At 56.1% G+C, this 24341-nt stretch overlaps 1 protein-coding gene across 1 annotated transcript in view; it reads left to right on the top strand.

Annotated features, from left to right (window-relative positions):
• The first annotated feature begins 12621 nt into the window (after positions 1 to 12621).
• The window catches only part of WNT5B (Wnt family member 5B), a 94352-nt gene continuing 82632 nt past the window's right edge, over positions 12622 to 24341 (top strand). The window contains exon 1 of the mRNA XM_022577183.3: positions 12622 to 12701. The gene's annotated coding sequence lies outside the window, so the exon portion shown is untranslated. The remainder of the gene's footprint in view (positions 12702 to 24341) is intronic.

Raw genomic sequence — 24341 nt, 5'->3', positions numbered from 1 at the left:
TTAGATGTTTCTTTGTTTGTTTGTTTGCGGTACGCGGGCCTCTCACCGTTGCGGCCTCTCCTATTGCGGAGCACAGGCTCCGGACACGCAGGCTCAGCGGCCATGGCTCACGGGCCCAGCTGCTCCGCGGCATGTGGGATCCTCCCGGACCGGGGCACGAAGCCGTGTCCCCTGCATTGGCAGGTGGACTCTCAACCACTGCGCCACCAGGGAAGCCCTGTTATATGTTTTTTTATCACACACACAGAAATTTTTTTAATTTTAAAGGCTGCTCCACACCAGATCCTTGCAGTCTTGGGCACTGCTTTGGTCGCTGTTGCTCCCTTGCCTAGAACCTCTCAAGGTTCCTCTTAGCCCAGGATGAAGCCTAAGCCAGTCTGCCCAGCACCAAGGCCTGTCCACTGCCCGGTCACTGCTCATCGGCTCCCCACACCAGCCTCCCCGGGGCCTCCCCGCTCCCTTGCTCGGCCCCGACCCCGGTTCAGGGCCAGTGTCCCTGGAACATTGACAGTGTCCTGGCAGCTCCTTGCTGGCCCATCCCAGACACACCCTCCCTGTAGCCCCAGGCTGTCCAGTCATTCTTTTGCCTCCCTCTGGTCTGCCCGAAAAGGACACCTGCATGCTTCCTCTGCTTTCCAAACAGGGAACAGGGCATAAGGAGGTTGAGTAAACTACCTTTTATTAGATTTGTTTGGTTTAGAGCAGAAACCCTGTGAGGAATTCACTTTATATCGGAAGTAGAGAGAAGCTGCTTTCTATTAAGGGGTTGCCCAAACTCCCCTCTTATTACAGGATCCCCTGGACTACACACAGCCCCTCACACTCTCTGAGGCCACCAGTTCTATCTTTGAACAGATTTTTATGTTAGGAAATTCTTCCTTGTAGACTTGTGGGTGATTAGAGCTGCAAAGGATCTTAAAAACAATCCTGTCCGGTCTCTTCATTTTAAACAGAAGGAGGTCTGGAAACACTAAGCACGGCGGTCGTGGTCCCATGGCCACTCGGGGGCAGGCCCAGATCCCCACCCTGCAGGCCGGGGCCCCTCCAGCGCCGCACTCGAGCCCCCTGCACTGGGGCCCCAGCCCCGCCTGAATCCCACGGCAGCTACAGCTCTTTCCCAGTGGCCCCAGCTCAGGACGTGTCTTCCCCATGGTCCCCCTGAGAGCTGGGTGACGGGAGGCCAGGCACAGGCTGAACCTGGATCCATCTCCAGCCCTTCCTACGTCAGCAAGAATCGGTCTGCGCTACCAGAAGCAGCAAAGGTCAATGCTGTTTACTCCGACCAGGCCCGGGCACCCCACTGATGCCACCCATGGAGGCGGCATCTCACATTTTGTTTAATAAATAAATCCAGCGTCCAGCGGAGACAGCAGAAGACAGTTGATGCTTCCAAACTGTAGCGCTCACTGGGATTCTCAAATTGCCAGCAACTGCAAAGTGTAGATGTGAACCTGGGGGATGAGATGGGGGTTCACCCACTCCCCGCTGTGGAGCCAGAAACTGTAGCTGCTACCTACGTTTGTACCAAATTTAATTGCTGTATCCGACAAAAACACCAACACATACTCAACTTCACACACAGCCTCTGAAACGGCTTGAGAAAAACCCCAAATAACTTGGAAGTAACGTTCAAACAGAACTTCTCAACCCAACTACAAGGCTTATGGAGCAGACTTTCAAAGGAGCTATCAAGATATCTGAGAAATGAGAAAACTCGAAACTACACTTAAAATTTTTGACTTCCTGCATGAAGAGAAGGAATGTCACAGACTGTCCCTGGTACTATGGGGTGAGTGTGGGGTGACTGCCTGAGCGGAAGGGCTGGGGCACCCACACATGCATGGCACCTCCCACCTCCAACAGATATCCTACCAAAAAGGAAAATGAGTCTAATCGGGGATGATTTATTTTTAGTGAACCCATGTTGTGTCCTTGTACTGAATAATTTCTGTTCAAAGTGTGTCCAGAAACACTTTAATAACCGCCTCTAAATGTTTTGCTGTAAGATTAACATTAATTAAAAAATTTAAAAAAGCAGTTGCTGTTTGACCCCCCAGCGCAGATGCCGGCAATGTTCCTCTGTAGTGAGACGGACAGGCCAGCTTCACGGGTGTCACTCAGGACCCTGGGTTTAGAGGGGCTACCACACTCGTCCTCTGCTCTACTATGACCATCGTGGGATTCTTAACCATTTTTTTAAAATAAATTTATTTATTTTATTCATTTATTTTTGGCTGCGTTGGGTCTTCATTGCTGCACACGGGCTTCCTCTAGTTGCGGCAAGCGTCCCCTGCATCGGCAGGCGGACTCTCAACCACTGCGCCACCAGGGAAGCCCCTCGGTCTGTAACCTTTGAGAATGGCTTTTCTCAGCAGAATGTCTTTGAGATCCACCCAGATTGTTGCACGGATCAGTGTTGGTTCCTTTTGGTCACTGAGTGGTATGGACGGGCCACGTTTTGTTCACTCACTGACCTGTTGAAGGACATGTGGGCCATTTCCAAGACTGGGCTGTTACAAATAGAGCTACTGTGAACTTCCAGGTACAGGTTCTGTGGGAGCGCAAGTTTTCATTTCTCTGGGATAAAGGCCCAGGTGTGCGAATGCCAGATTGTACGGTGCGCGTATGTTTAGTTTTTAAAGAAACCGCCAGACTCTTTTCCAGAGAGGCTGCTCCATTTTGCATTCCCACTGGCAACTTATGAGAGAGCCGGCTTCCCACAGCCTTACCAGTCGCTCTGTGCATTTTAGCTGTTCTCGTGGGTCTGGGGTGGCACCTCACCGTGGATTTCGCTGGCGTGTTCCTAGTGGCTGGTGATGAGCACGTTGATTTTTGTATGATGTTGAGGCTCACATTTTCAACCTATGGGTGCCCAGTGGCCCCAGCACCCCTTGCTGAAAAGACTGTTCGTCCCACTACCACATGTAGAACAGATGGCTGGTGGGAAGCAGCCGCATAGCACAGGGAGATCAGCTCGGTGCTTTGTGACCACCTAGAGGGGTGGGGTAGGGAGGGTGGGAGGGAGACGCAAGATGGAGGAGATATGGGGATATGTGTATACGTATGGTTGATTCACTTTGTTATCCAGCAGAAGCTAACACACCATTGTAGAGCAATTATAGTCCAATAAAGATGTTGGAAAAAAAAAAAGACTGAACTGCTGGGGACAACCGTCCCCCCAATGAGCTGCCTTTGCAGCTTTGTCAACAGCATTTGGGAGTGTTTGTGTGGGTCTGTTCCCAGGCTCCGCACCCTGTTCCACTGATCTGTCTGTCCTTCCATTAAGCCATGCTGCCTTGATTACTCCAACTATATTGTAAGTTTTCACATCAGGTACAGTAATTCTTCGCAATTTATTCTTCCAAACGGAGTGGATTTTAAGACAGTATCCCCCCTAGATTCCATTCTAGGCTGAGACAAGCCCAGGAAATTTCAACACAAATTGGGTGATTTGGGAAATGTTTTAGGACTCTGGAAAAAGGTGTGCTTTTCCCCACAAGAATGGATGGACACATCTTCTCTTTTTCTTTTCTTGTTTTTTTTTCTTATTATGGTAAAATATAAATGACATGAAACTTACCATCCATCTGTAAGTGTCCGGTTCAATAGTGTCAAGTGCACTCACGCTGGGGTGCAATCACCCACCTCCAGAACTTTTTCATCTTCCCCAACGGAAGCTCCACCCCCTCCTGCCGCCCCTCCCCCGGCCCCGGTGAGCGCTAGTCTACCTTTTGTCTCTATGTATTTGCCTCTTCTCGGTGCCCTCATGTAAGTGGAGTCACACAATGTCGGTCCTGTTGTGTCTGGCTTACGTCACTGAGCACAGTGACTTCAAGTTTCATCCATGCTGTAGCTTGAGTCAAATTTTCGTTCCTTTTTAAGACTGAATGACGTTCCACTGTGTGTTTCTACACATTGTGTTTATCCATCCATCAGTCAGTGGATGTCTGAGCTGTTTCCACCCCTCTGCTCTCGTGACCTCGGGGTCCTGATGCATCTTCTCAATTCCTGGGTTCACGCCCAGGAGTGGACCAGCTTCTCCTATGGCAGACTCTGGACTTGTTCAAACTTCTGCTTCCTTCCCTCCTCCCGTCGAGACCCCAGGGGCCACCAGCAAGGGGGTCCACAGGGCCACCAGGGGGAGCCTCCCACCCTGGGATCCAGTGGGTCTTTGCTTTCTTTAAAGCCTCTGGCTGGTGGGGCAGGAGGGGACACAGCGCACAGGAAGCAGCAGCCACCCACTGCTCGGGCCTGACCCGGCCTGAGCGGCTTGGCGGGTAGCGCTTGTTCCCCAGAGCTCCAGGTACGGCCCCAGAATTGTTTTATTAAAAGCATCATGTCGGGGCTTCCCTGGTGGCGCAGTGGTTGAGAGTCCACCTGCCGATGCAGGGGACACGGGTTCGTGTCCCAGTCTGGGAGGATCCCACATGCCGCGGAGCGGCTGGGCCCGTGAGCCGTGGCCGCTGAGTCTGCGTGTCCGGAGCCTGTGCTCCGCAGCGGGAGAGGCCGCAACAGTGAGAGGCCCGCGTATAGCCAAAAAAAAAAAAAAAAAAAGCATCATGTCTCCAGCCCCAGGGGCCAGAGAACCGCCCTTTTTCTTAGTTTGGGGGAAATTGGTTTCCTGCCTCCCTGTAAGCTTGAACAGATTACGCAGAAAAGCACTTTATCTTCTGCATTTCTCCCACCGTCTCCAGCGCAGCCCGCCGCCCCCCCCCCACCGCTATTTATAGAACTGGGCCAGCGTGACTCCCGCCCCTGAGTGATGGTGGGCGTGGGATGGAGACCTGGGGTGTTTGGGGCGGAGTTTGGAGAAGCCTCTGTCTCCACATTGGCTCTTGTACACCTGGGGACAGGTGAGGCCTGACCTGGGTCCCCCTGGCCTCGCTGGGTCTCAGCATTCTCACCTGCAAGATGGGATGACAAGGGTGCTGTCCTCAGAGTGCCATTAGGAGGGTCACATTCCTCAGCCCGTGGTTCGCGCTCCATTAGGACTGGTCAGTGCTGTCCTGACGCTGTTACAATATAATCTCTGGACCGAGCAGGTGTCCCTCCACACATTTCCTGACACCACATACTAGTGGAAAATCCATAAAAGCTAACAGTTATCCCTGTGACACGGTGTAACTGACAAATCACCCTCACCCGTTGCCATGGGAACTATCCTAATCCGGAAGCTTTCCCAAAAGCCGGGCTCCGGGGTCTGCGCTTCCCAAACAGTGGTTCTTATGCTGGAGAGGGTGTTCCCTCCCCGACCCCAGAACCAGCAGCCCCACCCGACCACGGCACCAGGGCCCCGAGGAAGGTGGAGGGACACCCAGGGGGCTACTGGAGGGCAAGGAGGGCTGGCCGGGCCAGGGCTGCAAGCAGGAACACGGCCCAGGTGGTTCCTCCTGTTGGCTGCCCTGGGCGAGGAGCGGACGGGTGGTGCCCTGGGGCTGCCCCACAGCTTCTCCGTAGCTGAGTGTATGCCCGTGGCTTCAGCTGCTCAAAACATCCTTTATTGCTACCAGCCCGCCAGCCCCTCCCGAGCCCACTGAGACGGGAAAGAAAGTCAGACTGGGCTCTGCGGTTAAAGCTGGGCCTCGGCGTGGGGCTGGGCTGGGGCGCTGGGGCTGCCCGTGCGGAGCAGGACAGGATGCATCACCTCTGGCACCGAGGTCTCAGGACCACCTCTCGGAGCCCAGTCCTGGGCAGTGAGGGGCCTCCTTGTCACCCCTCCCTCACTGGGGGTGACTGTCTTCCCTCGGCCCCCAGGGGACAAGGCTGAGTGTTCCCTCTTTTGTTTCTTTTTTGTTTCAAGCAATGAGGACTCCACTTGGCTGGTGGGGACCCTCCAGCCCGTGGCGTTGGCTGCTGACCCAAGGCCCTCCCGGCACGCCCGCCGGCTGCCCGCTCTTGCCCCCCTCGGGCCACCCCTGCTCAGGCCCCCAGCTCCGGCCCTCCCTCCCCTCCTCCAGCAGCTCTGAGCCAGCTCCTCCCCAGAGAGAAACTCCCCTCCCTCCCTCTCTCTGGCCCAACTGCCAACCCGCCTGATTCATCTCTGTCTCCCCACATCAAAGGCTCTCGGGCCAGGGCTTGGCCCTAAGTCAAAACGTACGTGCTCCATAGCTGGAGCACGAGTGTCCTCTGTCTGTCCGGGTCGCTGTCATAGCAGCCATGCTCAGGGTTCTCTAAGTGCAAAGGGAGAGGCTTTTAAAATATTGATGGTGACCAGGTCGGGTCTGAACCTTTAACAGTTAGAATGAAGGCATCTTTGAAACACACACTCAAAACCCATCCCAGCGAGTGAAATTCCTGGGGACCCTGGATTGCCAGGCCTGGGTTTCGATGACCTGGGCCTCCTCTGTCAGCTTCCGGAGACCCTGTCCCTGTCACTCACTGCAAACCCAGGTGGACATTTAAACTGAAAAGCTGAGCGAGCAGCTCCTGGCTGCCAGCCACCAGCTGGGACAGGAGCCCTGACAGAGCCTTGGGGAGTGAACTGGAGGTGGGCGGCCGCCTGGGTGTTGAGGCCTAAAGGTACTGGGAAGGCTCCCAGCGTCCCATCTACCCCCAGGGCCCTGAAGCATCTCCTCCATCCAGATGCTGGGGTGCCTGAAATTCCACCACTGGAGAATCTGCTGTGGGTCTGGTAGCTCTTCTGTTTCCAGAAATTCCTGCTTAAAATGCACCCCAGATGGCAGCCCACGACTGAAATCAGCCTACAGGATACAGGTGTGGTTACCAGGCTACAAGAAAGGCAAAAAGGAAATGAAGCAGGGCTGGGGGGAGGGGGGCGGTTAGGAGTTTGATAAAGGAGTGGGTGAGGTCACTAGCCAGCACTTTCCCCTCCTGGGCAGTCACCTCCCTCCCTGTTCTCTCCTTATCAGTTTCCCTCCCACCCACTCAGGTTTGGGAAACGCGGGTCAGCCCCTCCAGCCCACCAGCAAGTCTCTCAAAGCCAATGGCATTTATATGTTTCTTCTCTTAGAATCAAAGGTGTTTAAGGCCCATGTTTGAAACTTGAAACACTGAATATAATTCCAGTCTCTTTGCTCATCCTCTTTCCGTCTCACTGTCTTCATGGCCAGAGCATGAAGTCTCAAGAAGGGCTTCTAGGAAGGCAGAGTCCCCAGAGTCTCATTAGCGTTGAAGCTGATTGCTGTTTCCTGTGACTCGTTTTCATTGATCAACCTGTTTACGGACATCCAGGGTTAGTGCAGGTGCTGAACTTAGTTATGTGTTAGGACCCAGAGGCTTGTGGACAGAGTGAAAAAGATCAGAGAACAGGGGAGGGTGCTGGGCTAAGTGCTTAAAACTTCACATCGTCCAGTGTAACTCCATTACGATGACACATTCCCATGTGTCACTGTTCGCCTCTTGTGGTACAGCCATTTTTTCTCAAGCCAAACAAAAGCTCCAGCCAGGGAACTACCAGCACAGCTTCCCAGCTCAGAAGGTGGGATTCAGGAGTTCATAAGTGCTTCTGATGACAATTACAGGTCGGGGGACAAACCATGACTTAACTGTGAGAGGTTTGGATTACCTGTGGATTTCCTCTTTCATCCTCATTAGTACCATTAGGCGAAAGTTAACTCTCAAACACTAGGGTGATGGCGGACCGGAGCCCAGTCTCAGCTGATGCACCGCCGAGGCCAAGGTGGGCTGGAGTCGGGCTGGGGAACCAGGTGGGCTCCCCTCCGCCCTGCCGTCCGCCTGGGCCTCTGGGAGCCAGGGCGCCTCTCCTCTCCTCTCAGGCTTGCTGGGTGTGGACCTATGGGACCCTGTGGCCGAGTCTCAGACTGAGCTGAGGACCAGAATTACCTGTGGGGCCTTAAAAGTACAGACCACAGACACACCTGTTCAGAAGGCCTGAGGTGCAAGCCTGGGAGTCTGCGTTTGTAACAGTCTTTCCTGGGAGGTTCTGATAAACCCGCAATCCAACCCACCAGAGCCCTAGGAAGCCTCCCAAGCAGCAATTTCGGAGCCCGAGGACGGTGAGACACCCTCTGGTCACAAGACTCAACATCCCCTGGAGAGGAGGGAGGAAGGCCCCTCAGGGCGTGGACTGCTAACCACCCCTCCGAGCTCCCAGCCCCCTCCTCCAACACCAGGAATTTCTCATCCGCCTCACTTTTCTTCTGATTTCAAGCGTGTCCAGGGGCCGTATTGTGAAGAGCACATCACTTGACCCCAGGGCCCCTGCCGGCCGGCTCTCCTCCCAGTTAACCGTGCAGGGATTATCCCCGAGGCTCCATCCCCTCCCACCTTGACCCTGGCCGTCTGGCTTTCATAGTTTTCAGTTCAGTTTGCTGGAGCTGCGTCTCCAGCCACCCCGACCTCTAACCCCGCTCCGGGTCGCTGTTTCCTGCCGTCAACACTTGACCGCCCCACTGACCCTCAAAACGAGATGGACGTGGGGTCAGAGTCTCGTCTCCCACCCACACCTCCAGCCGCTTCCCTTTCCCTTTGACCCAGTCTTGGCTTTGTGAGGTTAGCGAGGACACTGCGGCCCCAAGAGAGGAAGTGACCTGTGCGGGGTCCACCCCGTCCTGAGGGCACCGGGATCTACAGCGGGGCACCTGACCTGGCTGTGTGCCCCTCTGCGGCCCCCAGCCCCACCATGAGGGCAGACCTCCTGACACGGGCACCGTGTCCCTGTGCCCTCCTACATCCATCTGTACAGAACACACGAAAGCACTTCAGTCAAAGCTGAGAAGGGGAAACAGGAGGGACATGGGGACACTGGCATCTCAAAAGGGACGTAGCATTTCGTGTCCGTGGCGACTCCAAACAGGGCCTCCCTTTGGGCCATACTCTGGAGCCGTTTATTCCTGGGGCCCCGCCCACGAGGGCTTCCCGTCCGCGCACCCTGGGGCCTCGGCAGGTGATGCTCACGGAGGCTAGGGTCTCCGGATTTCGCCAGTCTTTAGTGACACCTTCAGCTGCCTCATTCTACATATTTGTGAAGCAGTAATTCATTCAAGGAACAATTTAGGACCCTGTATATCTTCTCGTAGGAGAAAAATGGGGTTGAAGATCCAGGAGTTCAAGGGCTGAGAGCCACAGCAGACTGTCCAAATGGGAACTAACTCAGCCCTGTCTACTTTGAAGTAGTAATACCGTTACTAGTTTTTATTGAGTGTGTGCCACATACAAGACGTGGTTCTCGGTTTCCTCACCTGCACTGCCTGACTTAGGCCTCAGTTTCCCCAGGCAGGCTGCCGTCTTACTCCCCTGCAGATGACGAAACCGGGGCTGAGAGACAGCAGTGGCGTCTTGCCCAAGATCACACAGGCAGTGAGTCCGGACTTCCCGGGGGGGCTACGTGGAGCCCCCTGCTCAGCACCCTCGTTAGATGTCGCCCTGGAGGGCACTTGGCCTCTCTTTGGGGAGAATTGGTCACAGGAGACCCCTCCAAGTGCGGTGAGCGGAGCTGTCCTCATTGGATGGATCTCAAGCAAGATAAAATGTAACTCTGCACGTATCAGCAGTTGAAACTGTCAATACTTTAGCCTCCTTCTGCCTTTATACAGATTCCTTGGGCTGCTGGCCTCCTGGGGTGAACTTTTCCCAGGAAGTCAACTGCAGATTGAGCTCATGACGGCAGAACTTTCTTCTCACCTGCTGCCTTCGGTGCTTAGAATCCCCCTGACCCACATGTCCCAGAATGGCTCAGCTACCGTTGAGTCCGTGGGGGAATCTATGGATGGTATCCGGACATTTGGGTCCGAATCTACCATTGTTTTCAGCCCTTGTTCTCAGAAAGGCATCCAGATAAGAGGCACAAAATGAACACCGAACGGCCCAGGCAATGCGCCTGCGAAGTAGCTGTTGGGAGGCGGTTACCAGGTTTGCCTCTCTGTCCTCTGGCTTCAAAGGCTCATCAGGTTGGTGCCCCCAAGAAATCTTCTGTGCATCCCTATGAACCCTTAGAAAGGGCTAGAGAAGCAGGCTGGGGTGGGGGGCGGACCTTCCCACCTCAGGGTGCTTTCCTCCTCCTCCATCTGGAGCAGCTGCGCCCTCCGAAGCGCTTCCTCCCGGGGCTGGGATGGAAAGGGAACGGTCGCCCTCAGCGTGCACAGCCCAAGGGGCAGAGGTCAGCCCTAGACTTAGTACCCCGACAGGCTGGCTCCTCCTGTCTCTTTCTGATGGGGTTTCGTTAGCTGTTCTGGCTTGGAAGGGGCCTCCCAACGTGGCCGGTGGCCTGTGAGGGCATGACCAGGATGGGGGAATAGGGTCTCCAATAAAGAGCAGAAGTCTTTACTAATTTCCATATGTCCAAATACTTGCTTTCTCTTTCTTTGTTTAAACCACAAATGCCAAGTCAGGGTATGTTTTATCTGGGGGAGAAGGCAAGAGGCCCCACCCAGCAATCACAGACAAAACATGGGCAAGATCTGTCCACAGTCCCATCGGCTCTCATCTCCGGGCTGACTCAGGCAGTGGGGCGCTCACCACTTCCCTTGGGAATCCAGCCCAGGACTCGGGGTTCCTCGTGTGAATGCTTTCCCAGCTACTCAGCCACATGCTCCTTTCCTGGGGGTGGCGGGGGGGGGTAGCTGCAGCTTCCCTCGCTGGACCACAACTGTTGACTCATCTTGGACCGAGACGGAGGTGGGAGGTGCAGGACCACTCCAGGGACAGCTGGGGTTGCTGTCATCTGTCACCTGCCCTCCCCCTGGGTGGTCAGCTAGCGGGGGCGGGGGGGGGGGAGGGGGGGAGCAAAGTGGCTCGTTCTTGTGCTCCTTCCTTTAGACTTTAAACTTCCTGCGGCTGGGACCTGCTCTCAGCCATCTCTGTGTGTTTAGGGCTCAAGAAATGTGAGTGTGACGCGAATCCCCAAATTCTCCCAGTCTGCATTCCGGAATGATCAGGGCCTCCTGCATGAGGTCTTCCCTTGACCTCCCGCAAAGACCCTAACCCCTGAGCCTATGCTTTCTCCCCAGGAGGAGAGGAACTGAGCCTATTTGTAATCTGACAAGGTGGATTCAAAGCTCTCATCCTGCATGAGGCCAGCTACCCTCTGTGTCTCATCTGTCCCCAAAGATAAAGCCTTGAACTAGTTCCCCTCCGTGAAGGGGGCTGGCGGGGGGGCATGGCAATTGTAGGCCATTCATTTCAGGTTGCTGGACCTGGTCTCATAAACCCCATTCACTGCGAGGTGAGAAGAGTCGTCAGGCACCTCCGGCCAAGACGGCACAATTCCAAGGAAGACTTTCCCTCTAATTAGTCTGGTATTTGCTAAAACTGCTCTTACTTTCCTTATTGTAAAACCCAGAGGACAATAGCTCCTTATTGCCAGCCCAGTACGGTGGGTTCCTGGTCCCTCGTTCCCTGACCACCGCCCGACCCCCGCGGTCCCTTCCCCCACTGAAAGGGGAAGCTTGTCACCCTGTTCAGTTACTAATTAAAAAAGGCCAAGCCTTTGATTACTGCTATTGTTTTTTCTTCTCACTGTACTGCATTCAAAGGCAATTTCTTTAGCAGAGCGACCTCCTACTCACTCAGGGAAGAGAAGGGGGGGGGGTTCAGAACTTTGAAAAAAAAAAAAAAAAAGCAGTTGGAGGGCCGGCCTCAAACCATGCTGGCCCCATTGGTTGGTGCCCTGTTACTGGGGTCTGGAATCGGGTCCAGGGCTGGAGCTGGAGCTCTGCCTACTCCCTCTGGGGCAGCTCACCCAGGGTGCACTGCCCAGACCTGGGGACATCGGTCCCAGCCGAGCCTCTAGTGACCTTTCAGGCACCGGGCAGTGACTATGGACTAATTCAGGCCGGACGCTGCCCCAGAAGCGATGGGAGCGCGCGTTTCCCATGTGGAAGCACTCTTCTTGGTGTACCCGCGCCGCGCCAGCTTTCCTTGTCCCAGGGATGGCTCTGCTGGGTGCTGTCGAAAGGGGTCCAGGACCAGAGGGAATGGCTCGGGTTTGTGAGGCAGAAATAACAGATCACTCCATTCCTTGGGGAGATTCAAGGAGGATAAAGCGCGTGTGAGTGTTTGATGTGAGTAGAAAAGCTACTACGTGAGTCCCAGAGCCTCCAGCCCCGCAGTCCCTGAGTTGGACGCCCCGGGGGCTGCTGGCGCGTGAGACCCCAGGTGCTCCCGGAGGACCGGGTCGAGTTCCGGCGAAGGGGCCGGTGGGTGTGCGGAGGGTCCGGGGGGGCTCCCCACGCGCGCCCGGGGGTCGGGGCCCGCGCAGGAGCGGGCGCGCGGGGAGCTGAGGCAGGTGCGAGGCCGGGTGCCGCCCGCGAGGAGCCCCGGGGGCGGGTTGGCTCGGCGCGGCGGGGCGGGGGCGGGGAGGAGGCGCGGGGCGGAGCGCGGGGCCCGGGACCCGCCGGCCGGCGCCGGCCCTGCACTCAGAGCCGCGGCCGCCACCGCCGCAGCCAACTCGGGCCCAAGTTCCCGGCCGCGGTGGAGAGGAGCGCGCAGCGGGCGGCCCGAGCCCCGCGCAGGGCCCGGCCTCCTCCGCTCGGCCGCCGCCCGCGCCCCGCCTCCGCCCATCGGCTCGGACCCGGCGCCGCGCGGGAGCCCTCGGGGCAAGGAGCGCGGGCTCCGCGGGGGCGACCGGCCGACCCCCGGGGCCGGGCGGACACTCGGCGGGACCGGAGCGCAGCGCGGAGAGTCGGCGCCCCCGGCCGCTGCGGCCCCGCGGGCGCTAGAAGGGCCGGGTCGGGCAGAGAGCGAGCCGGAGCCCGCGGGCCTGACAAGCCGCGGACGCGCAGGTAAGCCTGGCGGCGGCCGGGAAAGAGAGCCCACGCCCCGCCGCCCAACTTCCCCGCGCCCGCGGGCCGGTCGGGGCACCCGGATCGGGAGCGGGGAGGTGCGGTCCGGGAGGGGCCTCCCCTCCACCCCCCGCGCCCGGGGACCGCGAGCTCGGCCCGGGACGGGTCTGAGGGGCCGGGGCCCGGCGGCGCGGGGGGCGCGCAGGGGAAGGGGTCCCCGCCGCCGAACAAAGCTGGGGCCGCGGGCTCTCGCCGCGCCCGGGCCGCCTCCAGCCGGCAGGTAGCGAGGGTCCCCGCCCTCCCGGCGGGCGGGTGTCGCCGCTTTCGGTCCCCGGGCGGCGACCGCGGAGCCGCGGGGAGCCGCCCCCGGGCGCGCAGGCTCGGCCCCGGCCCGTCCGCGCGCCGCGAGCCCCCGAGCTTCCCGCGCGCTTTTCCCGGCTCGCTCGGGCCCAGCTGGGGTCCGCGGTGGGGTCTGCGCCCCGCGCCCGCCAGACTGTGGCGAGAGCTGCATCTGGATTCTTTTAACCCCCGCGAGCAGTGCTAGTTTGGTGCCTGGATTCCTGTCTAAGCCCGAGCAGGTCTCCGGCTGGTCTTCCTAGTTTTCTGTTTTCTTTCATTGCGCCTCCGCTCGCCCTGCCTCTTCCATCCCAGCCGGGAGAGGTGCGGGGTGGCCATTCTCCACCTCCTCGTGGAGCCGCAGGGGATATTTGGCCACGCACTCTAGTTGGAGCCCCCGTTCCTAGATGTTCTCATCCTGCAAGTCTTCGTGAGAGACCATTCCACTTGCCTGGAGCGGGACTGCTTCTGTTTTGCAGAGAGGGGAGCTGAGTGGTGACCCAGCTGTTCTGGGGAACTTGCTCTCCACTTTCCCCCGGGCCTTCTTCACTGCTTTTGCCACCTGGCTGCTTGGCAACAGCTTTCAGTTGCTACCACCCTGGGCAGAGTTTCAGCCTGGTACCTGGAGGAGAAAGGCCAGGATCGTGTTACCAGTCTAGCAGCCAAGGAAGTGCCCACTTGCCAGAGCTGTGATGCCATGCCATCAGCATGGGTGTGGAAAACTCCAGTGGGGCAGAGTCACGCTCCTGGCCAAACACCAGCACCCAGGCAGGCACAGGGCTGGAAGCTTAGGGTGACCCCCCCCCGAGGCTGGCCCTAAGGCAACACGGGGGCCAGGGTGCGGCAGGCACACTCTGGGAGAGCTGAGGACCCTTTCCTGGACCCCGGCCCTCCTGCTGCTGACTCAGATGTGCAGTTTACTTATGAAAGGCAAGGCTCCGATCTCAGGCGTGGGCGAGTGAGGCCCGGCCCCGAGCTTGTGCCCACACGCCGGCCAGGAGCACACGCGCGCCCCCCGGCAGACCCGCCGACCTGTGGAACGTGGAAGGCTGAGTGGTGGTTTCCTCTGTTTCAAAATAGCATCTGTTCTCTCTTCACACAGATCTGTGGTTATAAATAGCAGGAGGAAGGAGGTGCGTCTCCTGGGAAGGAAGGGCCGTGCTCAGAGCCCTCTGCACGCTCGCGGGAGGAGTGATGGGGCTGGGCTCTTTGTGGGGACATCCAGTACGGGGCCCGAGGCCAGAGGCACACTGGGGCCAGGTCCCCGCCCCAAAAGGCGCAGGTGGAGCAGACGCAGGGAAGGAGGTTCGTGGAGCAAAGCACCTACCGAGGTGACATGTGGATAAGGACCTAAGGGCAGCCCCACTTCGTTCCTCGGGCGTGGGACCCGATGGGGTCTGCCTGCCGGGAAGCAGGAGCAGCCCTGCTTTCCCAGGCCCCGACTTCCCGTGTATTCCAGTATGAACGTGTGAGCAGGCGTTTGCTCGGTGTGCCCGAAAGCAGCCCTCTTCGTGTCCTTTGGTCGTGCTCATGTCTCCAAGGGTGTCTTATTGGCTTGAAACAACTGTTTTCTGAAAAAAAAATGTCTATGCCCAAAGCTTAAGCCAGATTGCTGGGAGCCACATGCTGTGAAAAGAGAAAATCTGGGATTATTCTTCACCTGTGCGTTTCACGCTGGTCTTGCCCTAGCGGCAGCTGGAAGATTTTTTGTTGGCTCTCCTTCAAGAAGGACAGGAGCCCAGGCGAGGCTGTTCTAATTTTCCCTCCTGGGATGGCTCTGCGGGTCCTGGACGGCCACGCCGGCATGTCTAGCAGGGGACGAGGGCTTTACCTGAAGCGCTAGTGCTAGCCGCCTCCGGAGTAAGCGCCACTGAGCCCACAGAGCTTTCCTGTTCGCTGCTCTGGTCTGTGCTCCCGAGCTCCTTTCCAACCTGCCTGTCGTTCATCCCCTCATCATCTTCTGAACAGGTTCTCAGACGCCACCCGCGCTCCATCCGCACACCTGAACACGGCCCTCAGGGTTTTCAGTGGTTGGTCGGTTGGTGCTGTTTTCGTAGCCCCTTCAAGTATCTCAAGACTCACAATAGCAGATGGAGAAACCCCGAGTGAGGGGAGGACGTGGGGGCTCCCCATCCTCACCCCAGGGGTGTCCTGGCTGGTTTCCATTAAGTGTCTTCAAACTGCCTCCAGCAGTCCAGAGAAATCCAGCAGAGGGCTTGGGAACGGACGCTGTGACGAAGGTGAAAGGCCCTATCGTTTTCCGTCTGAACCACCTTTCATGGTAAAAGTCACCTTCTCCCAGCTTAGCTGGGACGAAGTGAGAGAGTGGCGTGGACATATATACGCTACCAAATGTAAAATCGATAGCTAGTGGGAAGCAGCCGCATAGCACAGGGAGATCAGCTCGGTGCTTTGTGACCACCTAGAGGAGTGGGGTAGGGAGGGTGGGAGGGAGACGCAAGAGGGAGGAGATGTGGGGGCATATGTATAGCTGATTCACTTTGTTATACAGCAGAAACTAACAAACCATTGTAAAGCAATTATACTGCAATAAAGATGTTAAAAAAAAAAGTCACCTTCTCCCCATCTCTGAGGGGCGGCTGTCCACTCCCCCAGGCAGCGAGTTGGCAGATCTGGGAGAGCGGACCTGCAGTTTGGTCCAGTCTGGCCGGCCTTGGCAGTTTGGTCCAGTCTGGCCGGCCTTGGCAGTGACGGCCCACTCGTCCCAGCCCCCCAGTCGGCTCTGTTTACCTGGGTAAATTTAAGCCTCCACCCCTCATCCCAGTTTGACCCACTGGCTCTCGGTCTTGCCCTGTGGCCGCTGGGCAGCGTTTCCAGACTTTCTTGCCCTGTGGTTGCAGCTGGGTCTTTCCCAACTGTGCAGCCTTAGTTCTCCTCCAGACTTTCTAAAGCTGGCCTCTCTCCTCCCGTCTTCTGCCCGCGGGGCTTTCTTCCCAGCTCTTTTTGGAAGCTGGTTAGTACTGGGGAAGCTCTCCCCTGAGCCCTCCAAATGTCAGGTACAGAAGAGTTTCAGGGAGCTCAAGCCTGGCCACTGAGACCTCCTGCTGACTGTAATTGTCGCCAGCCCAGCCCAGGGCCCCAGGGCCCCCTTGGGAGCAAGTGCAGGCCCTAAAGACACAGGGATGTTTTCTCAGACACAGGGGTGTTTCTTTTTGCACCCCGACCCTCCAAAACCCAGGAGGACCCAGCCCGCCTGTACGTCCTGTTGTGTGAGGTTTCGAGGGGAGGTGTACTGGGGGAGGGGTGCATTGTAGCGTCTCCTCTGGGGGCTCAGTTGTCTCTCCCGTCATGTGGGGCTTGCGATTAGATTGCCCTGGAGGCCCTTCCAGTTCTAACAGTCTGTTGTTTCAAACAGCTCTAGCTGGTTCCATTTTGGAAATCCCTCTGCTGTGGACCAGGCCTGGGGGTGGGGAGGCAGCCAGTCAAAGGCGTCTGTTCCCGATGGAGGGGCGGTGACGGAGGGGCATCGGGGCTGCTTTCACAGAGGTACTGTTTCACCCCCTGCAGGCCTGCAGGCAGGGCTTGTGGGCCAGCTGGAGGCTCAGGTTGTGCTCCTGGCTTTGGGCTCTGGCCCGGAGGGGCCCCTGTGGTTAGTCGGCCTCCCAAGAATGGCTCGAGGCCCTGTGTCCAGCTGCTGGTGACTTAGGGGCCAGGGCCTGAGTTCCTGGGGGGCACCCAGGGTCCCTGAGCCCCAGAAATGCTAACCCCTCCAGGGTCACTCCTGTCTCACTAATTGATAAAGGGTCGGGGTGGATTTCCTGAGGTCTTGGCTTCAGTTTGAGAAGTTCTTGGTTTACAGACTTTAGCCCCCGAAGGTCACATCCAAGTTATCTGGAATGTCCTGTCAGTAGATCTGCTCTGAGCCCTGCTGGGAGAGCAAAAGAAATGAGAACAAAGCTTCTCTGACACGGGCTCGGGGTGACCCTGTTCGCTGCCGAGTCTCACTCTGTCCTCCTCTTGGAGGGGACTTTGGGGGAGAAGCCTCAGAGCAGCCCTGGGCTCTGTTCCTGCTGGGCGCCCCCTTCCTCTTCCCAGCAGATACCCAGAGATGATGGCGTTCCTGTCTCTGAGGGAGGTTGAAGGAAGTTGATTCCCTTTGTGGAATCGTCTCTAAGATTATACACCTCACCCATGCTCGTTGCGAAGTTTCTCCTGGGAAACTCTGAGTAATGAATTACTAAATACTTCACACAGATCTTGTCTGGCTACAAGACCTGCAATCACTGTAATTGAACCTTTAAAGAGATTTTGTATTTAAGCGTAGGGCTAGAAATGCCCTGTCCGCTGGGGAGCAGGGGCTGGCGGATGGCGCGAGGGTCCTGGGCGGCCCTGTGGCTTATGCCCCGAGTCCGCAGGCTGCGGGAAGCTGAGACGCTAGAGGCTGGGCCTCAGGGTGGCACTGCGGCTGTGGCCCAGCCCTCAGAAGCCAGCCACGTAACCCGGCTTCTCTGTACCTCGGTTGCCTCACTTGTAAGTGGAAACAGTAACTGTCTGTTCCTCTCGCGTGGTTGCCGAGAGGCAGTTGGTGGTGAGGATCTGGGTGTGCAGGGCACTAGGCTGTGCAGGGCTGGGCGTCATTGGCTGCGAGCTGTGAGGGAGGAACCTGGAACCCACCCTGCTGTTAACAGAGCTGCCCGTGTCAAGCGTGTGCCCGCCAGTCCTGGAAGGGAATGACTCTCGTGGGTGTCAACCGCATCCCATCCAGCGTGACGTCCATGGGATGGAGGGTCCCGGTTTGTGGAGCGACCACCGACGGGAGGGGCTGGGTGTTCAGCGTTGGCTGTTGTGAAGAGAAGGAAAAGTGGACGCTGTCAGGATGCCGATGGGGCCTGTAGGCTGGGGGTCGAGCAGGGCCCCGCCTCACACGAGTCTGTCCTTTTAACTAAGCAGGTGCCGGGATAGTCCCTGCGTTTGGAAACCACTCAAGATCTTGACATGTTGTCTTTTCTTGTTCTTAAAAAGGTAACCTCTGCAAAATCAAATCTGAAGTCTGCTTTAAATACACAGGGGGAGATCCCCCGAGGGCGTCTTCCTTTTCCGCAGGCCAGGTCCGTCCACCCTTGAGACGAGCCGCAGAGCACCTGTGAAGGGCCTCGCCCTCAGGTACGCCCAGGAGCCGACAGGGCCAAACGGCGGGATGGAGGGGAGGGCGGTGGTAGCAGCCAGCTGTGGAGCAGGGCTCCAGTGCACACTGGAGGGGCTTTTCCCACCTAGAGGCGTTCAAATCCACTGACTCCGCCCCACCAAAGGCCTCTGCTGGCTGGACGTTGTCCCAGACTTTCCTTGTGACCACGGGGGACCTTGGGCTGACAAGCGGGGACCCACTGGCTTTGCAGGCGACAGGCCCTTCTCCAAGGTGGAGGTCAGGCCTCACCTAGGGGGTTGGGTCAAGTCCTTTAACTTGTCAAAGCCCAGAGGCTGCCGTCCCCAGCCCTGCCCCTAACCTAGTCTCCAGCTGCGCCGACATTTCCACCTCTCAGAGTGTCAGGTTCGGGGCCATCACACGGGGGCTTCCCTGCAGATTTTGTGTATCTTTCCGGATACAGTAAGTCCCCTACATACGCACCTTCAAGTTGCAAACTGTCAAAGGTGCGGACGTGCGTTCGCATGTCCAGTCACGTAAGTTAGTTCACGTGTCTGGCGTACGTTGTCACGTGTGTGCGCCCCCTACAAGTGGTTGTGCTTTTGTGTACTTTACTGTATAGAGTACCGTAGTGCAGTGTCTTTATTTCAAGCCCAGAACCTGCGCCATCAACGTCAGGCGTGAGTGACACTGCAGCTTCCTCCGTCTCCTATTGCTGGCGACCCTTCAGCTCTACCATCTCCCACCTCCTCTCCCTCCTCCAGTCAGTAACTCTTCCTGCCTGTTCACTCGATGGCAGCCCCTGTGTACCAGCTCTTGTGCTGGACTGCTATACTTTTCAAGGTACTGTACCGCAAGATTAAAAATGTTTTCTTTATTTTCTGTTTGTTTGTTATGTATTATTTGTGTGAGAAGTATTATAAACCTATTACAGTACATAGGCTAACTCTGTTGGACTTACGAACAAATTGGACTTATGAACGTGTTCTTGGAACGAAACTTGTTCGTATGTAGGGGACTTACTGGATTAACAGGGAGTTTGCACGCTTCCCAGAAAATACCCTCCTTAGCTCCGCTGCAGTTAAACATAACCCAGACCCCACACCGTGGTCTACCAAGCTCCCTGTGGCCGGTCCCGCCCTCCTGTCCACATGGCGCACGTGATGCTGTGGGCGGTCCTCTCTGTGCTGGATGGACCCCTACCCTCAGGCCACAGCGGCAGAATTGCCCCCCTCACACACACTCTCTATTCCTGCCTCTTTGCTCTAGAGCACCCATCACCGTCTCGAACTCTCTTTTTTGTTAGTTCTTGTTAAACGTCTGCCACCCTGTGTCTTTCCTGTTCTCCAAGGCATCCTCGGGGCTGAAACAGTGTTGACGGTGCCTGAGCTTAAAGGTGCTCCCAAAATAGCTGTGATTGTTGATCTTAGGGCAATGAGCTTTGTAATGGTATAGTATGTTCTTTGCTAGAAAAGGCCTATTTTGCCTAAAAAGATGCCATCCTTAATGATTTTTCTGTGGATTGAATTATTCATATAACAAATATTGGTCCGGGCAGGTCCCAGGCGCTGGGGATATAAGATACAGTCCCTGAGCCTCAGAAGCCTTTGTTCTAGGAACTCCTTCTATGTACAAACAGCAAGTATGCAGAATTCGAAAACCTCTTGAGTCTTTTATTCTCCCGTACCCTGTGCTTAAGACCCATCTGTGACAATGCACACACATTGCGGGTGGTTTGGGGATGCAGCAGACAGTTGGAAACACAGAAGAACAGGAAGCCACAGGAGCAGCCCAGGCCAGAAGATCCGAGAGAGGAAGCGCTGACCTGACCTCTGCTCAGGCTGGATGGTCGGCTGCTCCCAGGGGGACCTGGAACATTCCTCCCTGTGCCGTTGCTAGCAGGACATTTTCCACCCATGTGTGACCAGATGGAGACGTGGGGAAGGAACTGGGTTAGGAGCTCCGTTGAGTGCATTGCACACACACAGCCATCTACCTCGCTAGGCTGTCATTCTAGACGACTGGCACCATCTAGAAGTTACTAGCATGCATGTCTTTGGTCCCAGGTTGTCCAGCCAGTGTCCAGTAAAGTCCCACTGAATATAATTTGAGAAGACCTGATAAGAAGGGTCTCTGTTTGCCTCAGGTGGCTACACCATCGCCCCGTCCTCGACGCTCGGTCTTGGCTTGGCCCCCAGATGCCTCACTCTCCCAGGCTCCCTCCTCCCTCACTGGCTGAGGCTTTCTGGGTTTTCCTCCTCTCCCCGGACCTCTTCTCTTCTCTACACACTGCAATGGCTGTAAGTACCATCCGCCCTCTTGCTAATCTCACACCGTCATCTCCTGCTGGCCCCTCTCCCTTGACCTTCAGACTGGTATCTCGATTGTTCAAGCAGCACCTTCTCTAGAAGGTCTGAGGGGCATCCCAGCCTGACCTTCTGACCTTTTCCCTTAGACCTGCTCCATCTCACCCCCCAAGTCGCTCGCGCTGTAAGCCCTGGATCCTCCTTGGTTTCTCTCCTTCTCTCACGGCCCACATCCAGTCCAGCAGTGGATCGTTTTTGTTTTTTTTTTTTGCGGTACGCGGTCCTCTCACTGTTGTGGCCCCTCCCATTGCGGAGCACAGGCTCCGGACGCGCAGGCTCAGCGGCCATGGCTCACGGGCCCAGCCGCTCCGCGGCATGTGGGATCTTCCCGGACCGAGGCACGAACCCACGTCCCCTGCATCGGCAGGCGGACTCCCAACCACTGCGCCACCAGGGGAGCCCAGCAGCAGTGGATCTTGACATGTCTAATTTCCCAGAAGATCCCCAGACCCCCGGCCGCTCCTCACCCCCTCCACGCCCCTCCTGGCTCAGTCCATCACCAGCAGCCCCCCAGCTGGTCTCCCTGCTGCAGCGGCAGCCGTCCTGCTCAGACAGGTCAGATCGTGTCACTGTTTTGCTCCCAGTGCTCTGCTGGCCTCCCGGCTCGTGCAGGAAAAAGGCGTCCCTTTTCAGTCTGTACCACAGTGACATGTGCGAGCACGTAAGCATTTTCAGACACGTGTGTGTTTCTTCTGTGCTTGTCCCCCTGCTGGAAGGTGGTTCCTTGAGGGCAGGGGCTGCCCCTGTCCTCACCCTCGGTGCCTGTCGGGCCCGGCCGTAGCACGTGCCCAGGGATGTCGAGGAAAGGCGTGGTCCTGGTGAGTAGCTGCGTCTATGCAGAGAAGGCGCCGTGCTTCCTCTGCCTTTGGGCTCATGAGCTGCCTGGCGAGGAGCGTGGGTGCCGCTTTCCTCTCCTTGTGCCCCCAAACCATGTTTCTAAACCTTGACACTGTTCATTTTGGGCCCAATGATTCTTTGTAGTAGGGGCTGTTCTATCCATTGTGCGGTGTTTAGCGGCATCCCTGACCCCTACCCACTAGACGCCAGTAGTACCTGCCCTCCGGTGTGATGACAACCAAAAATGTCTGCAGGCATTGCCCGTTATCCCCTGGGGGCAAAGTTGCCCCTGGTTGAGAACCGCTGTTCTAAAGGGTGTCTGTTCCTTTCCTGAGAACCTTTCCTTATTTCCGTTTCCGTTAAATCCCTTGGAATTATTATCCATTTTGCATCCTGTTTGGGGGCTCTTGCCTGGGCGTGAGCCCTCATGTGAGGGATCTGAATTAGGGCCCCCGCTCTCCCACCAGCTGTTGGTCCCTGGTCCAGTCGCCAGGGACATCAGTCACCTGCTCCCGGACGGTCACCCTGCCACCCTGGGTCCGTCCCCTGCTCGGCATCCTTGAGTGACTCCTTGTGACCCCACTGAACTGATACAATATCTTGACTGTGGTGTTCAGTAGCCTTCAATCCTCACCCTGCCAACATTCCCAGGCTTCTCTCCTCTGCTTCTCTGTGTCCCGTTCCCCGATGTACACTTGAGCCAGGCGCCCTCCCCCCTCCTTCCTGTGGGAACCTGCCTGTCCTTCAAGGTGTACCTCAGATGCCAGCCCCCTGCCCGCCTCTGTCAGAAATGCCCTCTCTGGCTGGGAGCTTGCAGGCTGCTGCAGTTCAGAGGTCATCTGTGTGGCCCTTTTCACACTTTGTCTTACATCGTGATCATTTGTGTTCACGTCTCATCCTCCCTACCAGGCACGTGGCTGGTTACGCTGCGTTCTCAGCAGATCTTAGGGGAGGCCCTCCGTGCAGCTGGGGCAGTGCAGGGGACCACGTCAGGGGGGTGACCGGCCTTCCTGCTGACCGGCGGGTCCCCTGAGAGTGGGGCATTCTGCAGCAGAAGGGTCGTTGTTTGCTGTGCAGTTGTTTAGACAGCGGAAGCCTTCCAGGCTTCAGGTTAGCACGGCTATGATTTTCAGGCTTGTAAAGGCCTTTGCCCTCCCTGCTTTCTGTCCCCCGTGTAGTGGAAAGCGCATGGCCTTTGGGGGCAAGTGGATGGACGTGGGTTTGAATCCCCACTCAGCCATTCACACCTGATAGACCTCACCCTGGCTGCTGAGCTTTTCTGAGCTCCCTGTTCTTCATCTTTTAAACAGGGATAGTAATGGCCAACTCCTAGGGTTATTCTGAGAATCCACTGTGATGATTTGTGTGAATTAGGGCAATTCCTGCACGGAGTCAGTGTCAGCCCCCTTCTTTAGCTCTCTGCTGAACAGATTGAAGGTGTCAAGGGGCCATCACCCAGATGCTCCAGTGCCTGCTCAGAGTTTGGGCCAGAAGGGCTGAGTGTTTGTAACTTGGCTGGTTTGGGCAGTGAGGAGACAAAGGGAATCTGAAAGTTCACCTCTATGACAGCTGCTCTCACGAGGCGCTCTTGTGGGCGCACGGCTCCAGGCTCTTGGAATTTTCCTTGAAGGACCCAACCTGCGTGGGTCCCTGGAGTAGTCCCAGCAATCAGCATCGTTACCACTCAGTAGTATTGAGAAACTAATGAGCTAGTGACGCCTAAGAAGGTTATCACCCCAGTTGGAGAAAGCTGGTCATGGATTACCGTATTTCATCAATACTGAGACATATTGTAAAAATTTATTTTATTGCCGTATAGTTGATTTACAAAGTCGTGTTCATTTCTGCTGTTCAGCAAAGTGACTCAGTTATACATATGTGTATGTATAAATTCTTTTTCATGTTCTTTTCCATGATGGTTTATCCCAGGATATTGAATATAGCTCCCTGTGCTCTACAGCAGGACCTTGTTGTTTATCCATCCTATATGTAATAGTTTGCATCTTCTAATCCCAAACTTGAAATCCATCCCTTCCCCACCCCCTCCCCCTTGGCAACTACAAGTCTGTTCTCTATGCTAAGACACATTTTAACATATCTGAGATCAGGATGCATCTTAAGGGATTCATTTGAAATTTAACATAAAGCTAGCTTAATAATCTTTTAAAATTTATTTTACTGAAGTATAGTTGATTTACAATGTTGTGTTAATTACTGCTGTACAGCAAAGTGATTCAGATATATATAAATATAAATATAATATAAATATATGTATATACACACACACACACACACACACACACACACACATACACATTCTTGGGACTTCCCTGGTGGCGCAGTGGTTGAGAATCCACCTGCCAATGCAGGGGAAAACGGGTTTGAGCCCTGATCTGGGAAGGTCCCACATGCCGCGGAGCAACTAAGCCCGTGCACCACAACTACTGAGCCTGCGTTCTAGAGCCCGTGAGGCACAACTACTGAGCCCACACGCCACAACTACTGAAGCCCACGCACCTAGAGCCCGTGCTCTGCAACAAGAGAAGCCACCGCAATGAGAAGCCCGTGCACCGCAACGAAGAGTAGCTCCCGCTCACAGCAACTAGAGAAAGCCCACACACAGTAACGAAGACCCAAAGCAGCCAAAAAATAAATAAAATAAAATAAAGTAATTTTTAAAAAATATTCTTTTCCATTAGGGTTTATCTTAGAATACTGAATAGTTCTCTGCACTATCCAGTAGGACCTTGTTGTAGGATTCATCTTAAAATCAATGTGTTTAATTGGGAGGACTTTTCTCCCTTAGTGGGATGGAATAATGGTGCATTTTAAGATAAATGGCATCTTAGATTTGGTGACATAAGTCAGTGTCGTCGATCACTGTTTACTAAGATGACCTGTTGTCATTTCCTGGTGGCTGCCTTGGTGTTCCCTTGGAAATGTGCTTCTCTTGTTTGCCAAATAGAGTATTCAGAGTGTCACCTCCATGCTGACCGT

Source organism: Delphinapterus leucas, chromosome 11 (genome assembly GCF_059928025.1).
Source record: "Delphinapterus leucas isolate spDelLeu-1000000601 "Yukka" chromosome 11, BTC_Dleu_Yukka2, whole genome shotgun sequence".
NCBI lineage: Eukaryota > Metazoa > Chordata > Mammalia > Artiodactyla > Monodontidae > Delphinapterus > Delphinapterus leucas.
The sequence above is the reverse complement of the archived record's forward strand: the minus strand, read 5'-3'. Positions and strand labels throughout refer to the sequence as shown.